This window comes from Toxorhynchites rutilus, chromosome 2 (assembly GCF_029784135.1).
Source record: "Toxorhynchites rutilus septentrionalis strain SRP chromosome 2, ASM2978413v1, whole genome shotgun sequence".
NCBI lineage: Eukaryota > Metazoa > Arthropoda > Insecta > Diptera > Culicidae > Toxorhynchites > Toxorhynchites rutilus.
Genome location: NC_073745.1, coordinates 277,529,877 through 277,544,000, shown reverse-complemented (window position 1 = coordinate 277,544,000; position 14,124 = coordinate 277,529,877). Strand labels below are relative to the sequence as shown.

At 38.9% G+C, this 14,124-nt stretch overlaps 1 pseudogene; it reads left to right on the top strand.

Moving 5' to 3' along the window:
- Positions 1–4,233, top strand: part of LOC129766914 (replication factor C subunit 3-like) — a 33,253-nt pseudogene extending 29,020 nt beyond the window's left edge.
- Positions 4,234–14,124: the final 9,891 nt, after the last annotated feature.

The following is a 14,124-nucleotide window of genomic DNA, read 5'->3' as shown; positions in this document are numbered from 1 at the left end:
CAATCACCTCTATTCCGGATCCCGAACGGGTTTGAAATTGGCAAAATAATGCATTTTGTAACCCGTTCAACTTCGATTAAGCACATTTATCAACCCGTTCGACTTCGAATTATTTCGAAATTTGTTTTTCATCATTGCAAGGATGCCAAATTTGCAGACAAGTTCGCAATTTTACTGATATTTAATTTTTGTCGGAGACTATCCTGTTGCAGACTACAGGGATATAGTATTTCTTTTCTACATGGCTTGACTTAGTTCTCTGTGCTAGCAACCTCTTTTTTCAGACTTCACTTTACTATTCTCACGGTTAAAAAGGTAGCTGGCTGGTTTTTATACACATCAACATTTCATATTCTCGACGAAGACCTTCTGAAAAATCATCTGGCATCTCTGGAGGGGATGACATTTACTAAATTTCTAAAGAGCACTGTTTAGATTTTGTGCGCCTTGTCGCATTTGAGTATAAAAAGATCGATTTAAAAACAATTTTCTTGTTCAGGAATATTTTTGTGTACTCTCTGGGTTGAGCACTACCAATCGCGTGAGCTGTCCGAACTGGACTACCACAAAACGCAAGCTACGTATCTGATCAATATTTTTTTCCCAGAGAGATTTCCCGCATCTTCGTAGCATGGTAAGAAAACTTGCATCATGTGTCTGCTGCGGGAACTTTACGGACCGGGGGTGGAACGCCCTCGAGCCGGAAGGTGGAAACCATGACCGTCAACAGTAATTACCACATCGAGGTGAATCCATCGAATGCCGGTATATATGACAGGGTGGTCGTGACGGATTTGATCAAGCAAATTGCTCAGACGCAGCAGATTGATCCCAGCGGGCAGAGGGAATTTAAGACGATCGTCTTGTCCGAGGTGGATGAGCTGCCCAAAGATGCACAGCATGCGCTAAGAACCATGGAAAAGTAGGTGTCTACGTGCAGATTGATTCTGTGCGTCAATCATACTTCGCGGGTTATTCCCGCGGTTAGAAGTTGTTTGGGAATAAGATTAACAGCTCCATCTGAGGAGGATATTCTAAAAAACATGTAAGATTGTCATTTGTTTCTTTCTTAAATGTAACAGCACTATTCGCATTTCAGCAAAGGAAGAAAAGAATTACCGCTAAGGAAGCTTGCAAGGTACAACAGTATCCGTTTACGGTGAACCAGGAGGTGCCACAAATCGACTGATAAGCATTCCTCCGAGAAACCGCCAATCAATTTGTCCTCGAGCAAAGTCCACAGAAGCTGGGAGCGGTGAGGGAACGGCTATACGAGCAATATCGAAAAATGCAAACGTTGCACTTTGCCGGACAGTATGAACACTGGATGCAGCAAAGAAACAAACATATATTCCATCTGGAAGCGTTCGTGGCGCAGTTTATAGCACTGTATAAAAAGTTTCTCAACCAAGCATCCTCATGGGAAAGGTCACTTACCGCTCTAAAAATCAATGAGAAAAATTGTAAATCGAAATCTATATAATTTTTCATGGTTTTACCTTTAATTTAAATGTAGACGAATGCGCAAAAAATAATTTTCTGCAATTTTCTATAACTTTTAAAACCATTTGCCGTTTTTGTTGTTGTTTTGGTTTCACAGTTGTCTGACTGCTGCGATGAAAGTTCGAATTTGAAATTCACCGCCCTTTAGGATTTGAGGCGAACAGGTACAATGCAAACTTTACGAACTCGATCGGATTGGAAACCAATCGCCGATCGTGTACCGGAATGAGGGTAAATATGTATTCAGGTCGCTTGAAGTTCTCCAGAATTTGAAGTGGAAGTCGCTTTGTTGTTGAACTCATTCTATATGCTTGTGGTTTTTGACGTAGGACTACGTCTTTCATTTCTATACCGGGGTGTAAAATCAAAGTTTCGAAAACGAAAGCGTTACGCCGGAGACCGAGATTTTGAGCGTTAATAACTCTTAAACAACTGAACGAAATGGTATGATAAACATTTCATTCGAAAGATAAAATGTCTACGCGTTCTATACTTGTTACTTTCTGTTCCAAAAACTTGTTTCAATAGTCTTAAAATTGCTTTCAAAACAAGCTATTGAAATCACCAATCGGTATATTAGCGAGCGCCGCTCGGAAATCCACTCAGTTCTAATTGAACAGCGATGGGAGTATGTTGTCGCTGTTGTGGTGAAGCTCTTCGTTTATCACGAAAGCGCGGATGAACGGTGTCACCAAGAGCCTGTTTGTGCACCCTAGGCCAGAAGGGAATCCATCAGGAGGAGAGTGATGCCACAAACGGTTGCCCGGGAAGACATCGCTACACACACATACACGCGCGGAATTCTTTCCGTTTGGCTTTCCATTCAGCATCGAGAAAGTTCCGGAAAGATCTAATCATTTCTGGAAAATAATCTGCCAGTTCCTCTGGGAATTTAGAAATACATTCATGTGAAAGAGTTTATTTGAATGTTTTCTATCCATGTAACACTGTGACCAAATACATTTGGTTTTGTGATTTTTCAATCAATCGCAATTAACAAGATAGCTTCTGAAGATTATTCTTCCTCATCAGTAGGATATTTCCGTATTCAATATTGTATGCGCCCGCAATCGATTATTGCTCAGTCGCCGAAAGTTCCGAGCTCAGAGAGTTCATTCCCCTCTAGTTTGCCTTCCAAATTGCCATCGTAAACCACGCCTTCTCTCGATTCAATCACACACAAAAAGCATACTTAAGCGATATTCTGGTGGTGAGACGCATCAAACTAGAAAAGTTTAGGCACGATTTTACAATAGGAATATGAAACAAACGGATAATGTGTATGATGAAAATCTTTACAGAACTTGACATTGCAATTTTAAGATGTAGAACCCTAGGCTGATCACTTGAAATGTAGTATTATATTATAATGTAAACCAAATTAAGAAATAAAAAGAATTTAAGTGAAAAAAAAATGAGACGCATTCATTTTTCGTGAGGACATCGACAAGACAACATTGTTGCTGAGGGTGCTGGACAGCGAAGGATCGAGATCTGCCCTGAAACGCGAGCAGTTTGTTTGAAACTGTGAGGGAGCACAGAGAAGCCGATCCTTCAGGAGAAGAAAAGGTGACCATCGAAGCAGCCGCTACACACACACATACACGCACGGAATTCTTTCCGTTTGGATGCCATTCAGCATCGAGAAAGATCCGGAAAATAATCTACCAGTTCCTCTGGGAATTTAAAAATATATTCATGTGAAAGAGCTTATTCGAATGTTTTCTATTCATGTAACACTGTGACCAAATATGTTTCAAGCAAGTGCTATTAACAGATGGTTATCGAACTAGCATTAACCACTGGTGGGCTTCCAGTATCGAGGAAAATGTGGAAATATCTAATCGTTACTAAAAATAATCTGCCAGTTCCCCTTGGAATTGAAAATTACATTCAAGCGATAGAGTTTATTTTAATGTTTTCTATCCATAAAATATCCATATAATACATTTGGGTTTGTGATTTGTCAATCAAGTACAGTTAGCAGGAAAGCTTCTGAAGATTATTCTTCAGAACAAGGTTTTTCGTATCCTATATTGGATGCATAAAACCTTGTGCCTCCAACGTAACGCTCTTGTTTTCGAAGTCCCCCAAATATTCATTTATTCATTCATTCAGAATAGATTTAGATTCAACTTCAAACAAATGATCTCTAAATCAACGATAGTCCTACGTCACCCTTGCGGTTATACCATAGATATAACCCACTTCCTGTTTTTTGCTTGAAAAGTTTGAAACAAGCAAGTGAATGACCCCGAGACGAAAATTTTAGTTGATTACTAAGAACAAAAATAAACAAATAACACTGATAAAAAAGCGAACGAATGACACTGAGACAAAAGCCCTACTTCTTTTGATAATATTTTTGGTCAATAACTAGAATTCCATGGAAATAATATCTCTCAAAAACCCACGTACGCTATCTTACTGAAGTGTCTCAACATATTTCATAATGTCTTCAAAATGTTTTCACAAAAACAAATGTCTTCACAGTAAGTCAAATGAAGAAATGTCTTCAAACCTGACATCTCTGGTACGGGGGACCCACTGGATAGCTAAACTCTCCACAACACCAACGGTGTTTTCAATTAATGTTATTCATTTCGTGTTTTTCTTTCTTATTTCCTTCCCTCACTTGAAAGGTTGTTGTACCCACAGAACCCATCTGGTCCAGCTTCACTGCTAGAGGCAACCATTGATGGCAATCGCTACGATGAATCTCTTGTGTAGGATGTTTTCAAGATTCTTCTTTCTTACAGCCACTACTTGAGTTACTCGTTCCAGGTTGGACGAGAAAATAGAAGTTTCCTCCCAAGCCTTATAGCAGGGTTAAAGATAAACTTTTAGTTCTCTTTCTTTCATCGCTCTGGAGGGAGTGAAGGATAACGAGAAAATAAGTAAGGATGGGGAAAAATGATAGTTTGAAGAATCTGCATAAAGTAACAATACGGTACTTGGCTGAAAACTGACCCAACTGCTGCAAGCTTACGGCATAGTTGATTTCACTGAAAACAATAAGTTGAGCAAGTGGTATTCAATTCCGTGCTCTAGGACGGAAATCAAGCGTAGACATAACACCGATAACAAACAAGTGCACAAGTCTGTTTCAACATGATTGTTGGTGCCGATAGCGAATACAGTCCACTTGAAAACAACGAAAACAATTATGCTGACAACGAAACGGAAGCAGTTCATCTGACGCAGTAACTGGTTGGTCAAGTCACCGAGAGATTGTGATGGCTCCAGTTGTTGAATGATCTTATAAAATTGATTCTAGACCAAAATAGAAACACTCCATTGTACACCGCATCGATCATTATCCAGGTGGCATCAACAATTCCATCTATATGAGCTATATGCGTTTTTGCTGATTTTTTCACAATTCGCTCAGTGTACCCGCACCTTACTAAAAATAACTTGGTGGTCATAATGCATATTTTAAACTGCGCTTTTCTTGTATGAGTCATACGGACGAATTTTTCGAGAAATATGACTGAATTCCACTTGAATGAAATCAAGGATAAAAAGTTGTGAAGTGTGAAAACAGTACAAAGTGTGTGCAGATTTTTAAAACAACATCATCTTTGTGTTGTACCAAACCCAAGCGCCCGGAACGCTCGGATCGTCGCATCCACCCATTAAATGACAGGGTTCTGCGAAACGTATATTTGTCCAATTTTCTGGCTACGAAAATAAAGCCCACTAAAAGAGAAGCAAGAGCGATTCAAAAACATTGGGAAATTCGCTATCATTCACTGCGCTGAGCAGAACACAACTGATTGCTTCGCAGGGATAACAACAGTTGATGAACATTGTGTGCGAGGCAGCGGACAGCGGAAGGCAGCCATGCGGTGGACGTAGATTGCAGTTTAGTTTCCGCTTCCGTGTGCTTCAGAGTTATTATTCTTCGAGCGACCCTAATTGAAAAATAATTATTCGTGTCGGAGTTGAGTTTGAGAGCTACACCGAAGAATGGTTCAAAGTTAGTTTTCAGCTTGGGATGGCTGGCATTGAATTATGCAAATCTCTGTTTCTACTGGAAATTATTCGCTCGGGCGGCTCACTCACTATTTTCCGGATGAAGTCAAGCCAGAGAGGTGGGTGGGGCTGATGGGAAATGAACAACCGTCTCCACTCTACAACTGTTGGGTGCTGTTGCTGTTGTAAAATGTCATGAATTTCAATTTTGCTGATGAAATGAAGAGGGATAATAAAATCCCATTTTAAATTTCTGTCATTTGGAGGGCTCTCATCCGATTCCAGGGGGACATTTTTGTTTCCTGGGTAATTTTAAACAGGGAAACTATTGCTATTGTGAAACGTAATTGTAAATGTCCATGACATCATGATGAAATTGATGCTACTTTGAGAAATAAAATTTCCCTTGGATTAAATTGTACAAACTATTACTTCTAGACGATAGCTTCGGCTGTTTTTGTAATTTGAATTTCAAATATACAGTTATACAGCTTTACTTGAAGAACAGCAATGAGTATAAGATAAGTGATTAATTCATATAGTAGTTGAAGATGAAGGAGTGCGATGTAATTTTTTGTTCTGATAATCCCATCTCCGAGCATGATCCTGTGAATTGGGTATTGAATTTCCTATCAACCAAATTGCCAAAGGAAATTTGCAAGGGAGACACTTGTAGCTTATCCAAAAAATTGACGGAGAGCTATTTTTTAGAAAAGAATATTTAAATTTTTTGCATCAATTTAAAAAATAAAATATCGTAACATATTTTTGTAATGACCCAGAAAATGTATTGTAATTCGGACACATTTGTAACAAAGGGCTTGCTACGCCCCGCTGCCCGCATGTACTCCTTCTTTTCCCTCCCAGGGTCGACTCAATTCCAGCCAAATTGGGTTTCTCAGAAAAGGGAAAACACCGATTATAGTTTCCTAAAGAGACGGTCTTTATTCGATTTATTGTCTGCCGTAATTCCCTAACTCCTACTCAGATTTATAAGTACTCACAGGTGTGTATTGTGTCGTGTCAGGGCCCGCCGCTGATACTACCTCGTTCCTGCGTTGACTCCACTTTCGGCGTAGATTGTGACTGCCGCTGATACCTCCTCGTTCCTGCGTTGGTTCTCCTGTTTGGTGGAGATTCGGATCGTCGCCGCCTTGTCCTCTCGTTCGTCGTTCAGGGTGCCGGTACGGATCCTCGGCCACGCCACACCGCGCTCTAGTTATATGACGGTAATCACCGATCTTGTAGTTCACTTCACGTTACTGCGCGACCGCTACAACCCGCTGGATGGGTTTTGTACGGAAGGTGACTCCTTCTTCGACTTCGTAAAAGAATGTCTATTCGATCCAATTTAACTCGATATTATATTATTCGCTCCAATCGATAACACGTCTAGTCTCTGAAGCGTGGCTCGGACAAGTTCCGACTCGCTCCAACCGGAACCTCTACGATCCGCCAAATCCGGGTTGGTTTTCATCGCTTCCAGCACTGCCAACCGCTGCGATGTTTTAATGTGTCGTGTAATGTTGTTTGTGCTGTATATAATCCTTAATTCGTGTTGTGTATGACTATGTGCCGTCTTTCTTTTAACCTTTAAATAGCTATTTTTTTAATCTGTCGTTTAAATTTTATTTTAGGTTTTATTTATTGAAATATAGTTCAAAGAATAGGTACATGTTTTTAACCCTATTTAGCTATTTTTTCTATAAATGTGTGTTTTCTCCTTTTTTTTTGTTCTTAATAAATACCAAGGGCGGGGCAAGCTTCAACAGGCAGCAAGACCCAACAAGTGACTTGTCACACATTCGTGGAATGAACGATTCATTCTTTTTGCTTTGAAGCATTTTGAATGTCTCATAACCAGAGGTAAACAAGTCAAGTCAATTCAAGTCAATTCAAGTCAATTCAAGTCAAGTAAGTCAAACAAATATATATTGTGAAAGATAGTGTTGGAACGTTTAGAAATCAAATGAAAGCTAATCAGTTTGTTAATTGCATTTTATATCCACATGGTTACGGATATATTTTTGACGTAGAACTACGTCTTTCATTAAGGGATCAGAAAACAGGTCACGTATTTATGAAATAAATTTCACGTTAATAATTTTTTTTGCCTCGAACGGATTTTGGCGATTTACATACCAAACGAATCGGAAATTCCCTAAGATTTGTTTGATATGCTATACATTAGAATTCCATAGTCTGTATATGATTTAAATTGATGAAAATTGGAAGCATTCACATTTCCTCATACATTTGCTCTATCCATTTGTGTGCTTTCCCGAACAGAGCTGTCAATAACGAGTAACGAAGGGGAATATTTGCCTAGAGTATAAACAGTGGATCTCAGTGAGGTAAACTCTCATTCTTCGTGAGGAAATCGACTGAACAACATCGTTGCTGGGCGAGCTAGACGGCGAGGGATCGAATGCCTTTCTCAAGGCAATAGGGGTGGAAGAGTAATATTATGGATAAAGTAAAGTTTTCCAAGGGTCTTTTTGAAGGTTAGAGACGAATGAGCTGAAGAAGTTTAAAGTCTCAAGCAAAGAAGGAAGGCAAACTTCCAGTATCGTTCTGTATTCAAAGCAATGAATATCGCTTGTTGTTCTTTGTTTTGCGTCATCACATGTCTTCGTTTCGGATTGAGCTGTGGACGCGACCAAATTACTCACTCGTTGATGTTTCTGGCATTGCAATCATTGCATTAAACTGACGCCATTGCATTGAGGTTTTGAGCTACACAATTGTGTGGGGAATCATCAAGCTAGGCTATCGTCGACTCACCAAGAAAATAAATTTTCTGAAATTTTGTCAGTGATTTGGTTTTGCATGACGGTAGGAAAGCTCTCTCCACGAAGGATGACAGCTAAGCTAATCTAGACTGGCAAAATTAACAGAAAGGGCTTTAAAAGACTTCTGCTGAGAAGAGCGCAAAACGGAGATAAGTGTATGTATATTTAGTTGCTTCAAGCCATCGATACATGGATATTTGTATGCGTACGTGCGTGCTTCATAATCCGTACGTAAAAATAGTGCATCTTCGCTGCGCTGAAACCCCATTTGTATCTGCTCCCGTGTGCATTGGCCCTGTCGCGATGCAACAATCGCCTCATTTTTTATGCTATGATTGACGATTGTTTGGTGTTGCAAATTATGCAGTCGTAATCTATATAAATAAAAATGTAAGGCAAAATCTGTTGGTAAGAACCCGAAGAAGGGATGGTCCGATTTTAGCCTTCTTGATTTTGTTGTATTTGTCTGTTCCCGTAGATCAATATAATGGAGAGAAAAATCGGAAATTTTTCGGAAAATCCTGAAGGAAGGTCGGAATATTGAATTCCCACATGTTCGAAAATTACATCATAATAAGCGTTGTTAATCCATTCGACGTTTGCGCTATCGAAATTGATGTTTGTTCGTAAGTGGAAATGGATTTTCAGGCGAAATAACGCATTTCCATATCTTCTATTCTATAAATAAAAATGGAAGGCCAAATGTGTTGGTAAGCGCAAAACCCGAGGAAGGAATGGTTCAATTTGAGTCATCTATATTTCGTTCTATTCGTCTCTTCCCGTAGATCAATATAGCGGAGAGAAAAATCGGAAAATTCGGAAAATCCCATATGTTCTACAATTAGCCAAGCGTTGTTAGTCCATTTGATGTTGGCGCTAACGAAATTGATTTTTGTTCGAAAGTGGAAAAGGCATTCCATCCAGAAACATGTTATTTCCAAATGCTGAATAATCTTGAACGAGAATTGTGTCTGAAAATAATTTTATATTATAAGGACGAATTTTCGTAGAAGTACTAGACAATTTAAAGTAAAAGGAAATTGCAAAGGGTCAAAGGGTAATCAATCAATGAAGAGTACGGTGATTGTATAACTAACGTTCACTTAGTAAGAAGACGTGGATGTTTGAAAGTATTCAAATAAAAAAATCTATTTTGGGGTGGACGAAATTCGTCGGGTCAGCTAGTGATAAATATAAACAAAGAGGGGAGATAGTGGGAGGGAAATATTTATGCTAGGGTATTGGTAATCAATCTCTGCTGAGGCTAATATTCAGCCTTTTTCCAAGCAGTTAACATTGTTTGCTTTCTGTCATCAATGCATTGAACTGACGCTATGGTGAAGCAGGTGTTGAGGTTGTGCATCAAAAAATTATTTGGGGAATACCAAGTTATTCAATAAGTTATATGAAGTTATTAATTTATTTGGGCTCGCGTGCCAGTCGCAAAACTGCTTTCAACTAGGATTGTATTTGCGCTAATCTTGATCATAATGAAGCAGTGCTACTCTTTTCGATGTTGTTGAGATTAACAGATAGAGTTTATTTCGTTCATTTAGTCACCAAGAAAGTAAATGTCGTTCTGAAGTAGCGTAGTTCTACGTCAACAATGCGATCGTGTCTTGAACACAACCTTCTATATATTTTTTAGTTGATATAAATTTATAAGAAAACGTGAAGGAGCGTATGTATATTCCAAAACTATTGGGTTGGGGAATAAGTTCGTAGCGTAGCGTAGCTTTTATTTAAACACAATAATGATGTCAATAAGTTAATCAATTATGTATTCGCCGCAGTTCTTTTTTCCGCTAATTCAGGACTGTTTTGCGACCGTTTCCCTTCAAAAGTAATTTGAGACGTTCTTCGTCAAATTCAGAAGGGGCGTGTCATCGATATCAAAGTTGTCATTTTTGAACTTTGCAAACCATTTTCGTGCTGCAGACCTTCTCTCTGTCGAAAATGTCCCTGGTTAGTTTGACAGCCTTTTGACCTCGATGAAAAGCAAACAAGAGCAGGTGTTGAAAATGTTGATTTTCGCCTCCTTGGTATTTCATTTCTAAGCCTCAAAACTAATAAAAACAAATTGTAAGGGGTTGTTTCTAGGACACGACCGCATATTTTCGACGTAGAACTACGCTGCCGTAATTTCGCAAAGTGACGCAAGCGCCAACATTGACATTTTACGTTTTTTGTTATAGATCGATAAAGAATACCAAATCCGTCCAAACAATTGTGAAAATTTACAGAAATGTGAAAAAATGACCCCGTAAAAGCTTGAAAACGGAGTGGCGCAAGCGCCATTTCCACTGTGATGTGAGGTAATTTGATAGTGATGCGATGTGATTTTTTGATCTGTTCTGATAGACGGGCAGGGACAGTAAAAAAAAACACTTTTCCGAAAAGCTTGTCATGCCAAATATTTTAATCAAAAACAGTCCATCCCCATATAATGTTACTTTTATAATAGCAATTTTGTTTCAGAATTACAAATCATGTACTAAGAAGCTAACAAAACCACGTACTTTAAATTCATAAAATCAAACACATCTTAAAGTAAAGTTTATCCTAGATTGAAGTGTATTGCTGTTCTCACATATAGCTCATAAAGACTAGAACTAAATAGTTCAAACTCATCAATTTAATTGTTGATTACAAGGATTCCCTAATATGTAGTGTCTTTTTTCTTCAGGCATCAAGGGACCAAGCTTCTTGACGATGTTTACTTTCCTCGTCTGTTCAATTCCTCTTTCAGATAAATTGAAGCTGAGCGTTGATTGAAGGGAAAATGTCGGATTTGGTGAACAGCTGCACTCTTCTAAATGCTCCAAACGAAACGAAACGCATCTTGTAACAAAATTCAAAACATACTCGCGTAAACTGTATCTGTTTTACTTCGGATAATTTCGGACGGCTTTATGTTATTTAACACGGATGGTTTCAATTGCATTTTGAATTCGAAAAAATCGGTGCTGTCCATAATTATTACAATCGGGTTCTCAACTACGTTAACCTGCTTGACGCCTGCTACAAAGTTGGGAAAGTGTGTGAATTCTTCTCCCTGATGCTTCCTGATGCTTCGCTCAACGGCAGCATGATGGAGAAAATAATTGGAAACAGATTCTTGCATACTTTGATGGATGAACGCCAATCGGTTGTGGAAACAGCGATTTAAATTTACTGTTTCCACAACAAACTGGCGTTGGTGGCATAGCTTGAAAAAAACTGCATTTTTTCAAAAATCAAGCCGATGGCAATGTTTTTCCACCAACAATACACATTTTGTACAAATCAGATTTTCGTAATGTACGCGTATGCTGATTATACATGCAATTTTACAAAAAGTCCCGTACTGAAAATTCTTACATCTGGTGCTTGCGTCAGTTTGCGAGATTACGGCAGTACGCAATTATATCATGCAATCCACTTGTTTATCACTTCGAAGATTATTTTAGAATGCATCGAAATTTTTGTAATATACTATGTTCTTCGTTACAAATAAATTTGATAAACGTTCTTTTACATTGGATATGATGCCTAGGACTACCAAAATATTTGAACGGTGAGTACAAAAGTACTCAACACCAAAAAATACCGCCGACTTGCATTTTTGATGAAACGTATTCCCCCAGGCACATTGATTTAGAAGTCCGTGTTAAGGAAACAAAGCTCTAGGGGAAAAAACACGCCCGACTTGCATGTTTTGACAAAGCGGATTCCCCCAGGCAAATTGTTTTCGAAGTCCGTGTTAGGAAAACACAGCTCAGTGGGAACAAAAATACCCTCAACTTGCATGTATATTTGCAAAGCGGATTTCCACAGATACATCGATTTTGAAGTCGGTGTAGGGGAAACCGCCAATCGGGCCGATCAACACTTGGCAGTTAGGGCGTTTAGATAACGCTTGACGTTTTACAGTTATTCAATTGTTCATCTCATGAAAAATAACATTTTATTAATTGTGATAGACGTATAGAAGTATTTCCTATCAATTGATGCAAACATCTTTCTGATCTATTAAGAAATGATCGAGTTATAAGCATTCGAAATATGCAGAACAAATATATGGGAAAAAAGGAAGTTCTTCCAGTTTTCATGAATTTAAACCGTTTAGAGATTAGCGAATTGTAATGTATAGCATATCAAACAAATCTTAGAGAATTTCCGATTCGATTGCAAATCATGAGAATTCGTTCATAGTGAAAATAGTTATTAACGTTAACTTTATTTCATAAAAACGTGACCTGTTTTCTGATTTGGCACCCTTCCTGAAAGACGTAGTTCTACGTCAAAAAATTAATAACTCAAAAATCACAGTCACAGTTTTTGTAGAGCAGAGGGTGGTATCGAATGAATTCTTACCCTTTTCCAAACAGCAAACGCTTGGTATATGGACGCTCTGCAATGGTTATCTGTGAAGCAAAGAACTGTTTCTTTAATTATGGTGTTTATTATTAAATAATTGAGTTGAGAGAGGAAGAAAAGAGAGTTTCATAAATATAACACTAGAAACGCGGATGAACACTCCATTTCTTAAGGGGAGACCCCTGTCTGGATGGTCGGAAAATAATGAATTTTCGATATTTTTTTTCGGACGTTTGGAATAATATGAAGTGTTCGGGTATTTTGGTTATTGTTTAAGGTATATTTGAAGATGTATTTTCCATTTTTTAAGTGCACGTATAATGATTATTGCCCTGTTGACAACTGGATCCGTAGATGCTGTCTGAAAATCGGTCCCTCGCTGGTGGTATCGGTTCTGAAGCAACGGGGTATCTCAGAACGAATCCCAATGGATATTTTGAAACTCTAGGACTATATCTAAAGCGAGTTTTTGAAACTTCGAAAAATTGCCAAAATGACGGCCATTATCACTGAATGTAAAGTTTGTTCCAGTTAGCATTTGGCTGCTTCTTTCTAGTTACTGCAGCGCCTCAAGTTGTCGTGCCAAGAAACTAATGATAGCGTTTTGATCTGAACAATTGTTTACTTAGTGGTAAGAATTCCATTAGGATTGAGGCCAAGGTTCTTAAATTTCCAAAATCGACTATAAATACAGTGTTAAAACGTTACCGGGAAATATTGACGTTGGATCGCACATAGCAAACCAAACGTAAACGTTGAACATATGACTAGAAACTATCGGCGAAAATCAAGAGGGCAGTTCGAAATAATCCTGGGATCTCCGAACTTGATTTGACGAAAGGATTCACTGCAGCCCATACTACAGTTTGGGAATCTATATTCCAGAAAGATTGTGGTCATACCAAACCAGCAAACATCCGCTGGTTGCTCTCTGTGATTGACCTGAACCAACAGAATTGCACAAATACCACACTGAATGGCGCTTGGGGATAGCAAACCATTCTCATTGTGCAAGTTCCGGTGATTCGAACTTGAAATAGTCAATAACGACGCCGGCCACGTCCTTACAGTCACCAGGGGAAGGGTAGGAATGTTAGTATGATATTCGTCGACCGAAGGCCAGGAGGGCCGCTTCTATAGCGTGGACCAGCAGACCTCCGCTGGTTTGGCACTTAAACAGATCCTGGTTGCCAGAAACCAAGTACAACGGATGTATTTTGATGGAAGATGAAACATATGTAAAAATGAACTTTGGATAACTTTCAGCTCAAAAATATAAGCTTGCCAAACGTTAGGTGGATGCTCCGGGTAAGTTCAAACTTCTTATCGCAGATAAATTCTTTCGTAAGTTGATGAACGTTGTTGCAACATACTCGCAGCGTCTTGAAGCTGCGTTACCAGGGGTAGACGAACTGGATGCTGCTCCCCTCGATGAATGCTGGAACACCTTAAAAGCAGCAATTAGCAGCACAGCAGAGACCGTAATCGGGTA